Source organism: Dioscorea cayenensis, unplaced genomic scaffold (genome assembly GCF_009730915.1).
Source record: "Dioscorea cayenensis subsp. rotundata cultivar TDr96_F1 unplaced genomic scaffold, TDr96_F1_v2_PseudoChromosome.rev07_lg8_w22 25.fasta BLBR01001393.1, whole genome shotgun sequence".
In the NCBI taxonomy this organism is placed as follows: domain Eukaryota; kingdom Viridiplantae; phylum Streptophyta; class Magnoliopsida; order Dioscoreales; family Dioscoreaceae; genus Dioscorea; species Dioscorea cayenensis.
Genome location: NW_024087784.1, coordinates 2062 through 3573, shown reverse-complemented (window position 1 = coordinate 3573; position 1512 = coordinate 2062). Strand labels below are relative to the sequence as shown.

Below are 1512 nucleotides of genomic sequence, written 5' to 3'. Positions count from 1 at the left end.
AATAAAAATAAAAAAATAAAAAAATTCGTTGTGTTAAGTCGTGGCCCCCTACGATCAACACGTTATCTTCACAACCGCCCCACCGTCCTCACGAACGACCACTCTTCATCCAACCGTTCTGGGTATTTTAAAAGGAGAAGACGCGAGGAGAATGGAAGAGGGGAAGAAGACGAAGAAAAGAAGAAGATCGTTTACGAGAGAGGATTGAAGACGAAGGAGCGAGAGAAAGAAACAAGAAGAAGACGGTCGAAGGAGAAGAGCGAAGGAGAAAGACGAAGGAGAAGAGGAAGGTCTCTATTCTGTTTTCCCTCTCCAAACTTATATTCATACATATATATATATATATATACAAAGAGAAAAGAAAGTCGCTGCCGCCGTTGTTGCTGCTGCTGCCTGACGCCGCCGTCGTTGCTTGATGCCTTTGTCACTGCCGCTACCTGATGCCATCGTTGGTATTATCGTCATCGTTTGATATCGTTGTTGCTCGCCACTGGTGCTGCTGTCTTTGCTGTGATGTCGCTGTGCCACCGGTCTTGATGATGAACTCACGAAGACGGAGGAGAAATTTGAAAGAATCAAGGGTTTTCTCTTGGCCAAAACATATACGCATATAATTAAAAAGAAAGAAAGCATCTCGATCTCATTCTCGTTCTTGTTCTCTACCCGAGCTCCCAAACCCTAGATATCAAGCTCCCTATCTCCGATCTGCGATGATATTTAAGACCAAGAAGAAGCCCGCCAAGAAGAAGCCGGCCGTTGAGAAGCCATGGAAGAGTAGGAGAAAAAAATCCGTTCCTGAGAAAGTTCCTACTGAGAAGAAGCCCATGTCCGGGAACCGTCTCCAGTCTAAGAACGTCACCTCTGAAGAGAAGAAGAAGAAGAAGAAGACCAAGAAGGGGAGTGAGACCTACAAGATTTGTATTTTGAAGGTTCTCAAGTAGGTCCACCCTTTGAGTCTAGATCTCCAGCAAGGCCTTTCATTAACGACATCTTGGAGAAGCTTGCACAGGAGGCATTTCACTTGGCTCGCTACAACAAGAAGCCGACCATCGCGTCCCGTAGATCCAGACCTCTGTTCGCTTCATCCTCCCTGGTGAGTCCGTCAAGTATATCATGGCTGAAGGTACCAAGGCCGGCGTCACCAAGTTTACTAGTTCTTAAAGCACCTACGCGATGGTTGTGCGGCCATTAGTTTGGTGTAATTTGGCCTCTCTAGCGTTTGCCTTCATCTAAACCGCGAGAAACATAATGATGAGGGTCGGCACTATCCTAGTAGCACTCTTGTCAATATTCCTTGCCGGGAGGCTGTGACAGTAGGCTTTCAGATGAACCCTAAAAGCCTCGTGAAACTCATCGTCCTCAACATCAGCAAAGGCAGGAAGGTCTTGAATGATGAAATCTTCACCATTATGGTTTCAATGGCCTCCTTCATCACTACTGCGCCGGCACAAAAGCCCTAGCACGTTGACCACAACAATATGCATGCTGTCTAAGGAGGTGCTTGATGATCTG

The 1512-nt window shown here is 46.4% G+C and overlaps 1 pseudogene; it reads left to right on the top strand.

Annotated features, from left to right (window-relative positions):
• The first annotated feature begins 710 nt into the window (after positions 1–710).
• Positions 711–1161, top strand: LOC120256309 (annotated as a pseudogene).
• Positions 1162–1512: the final 351 nt, after the last annotated feature.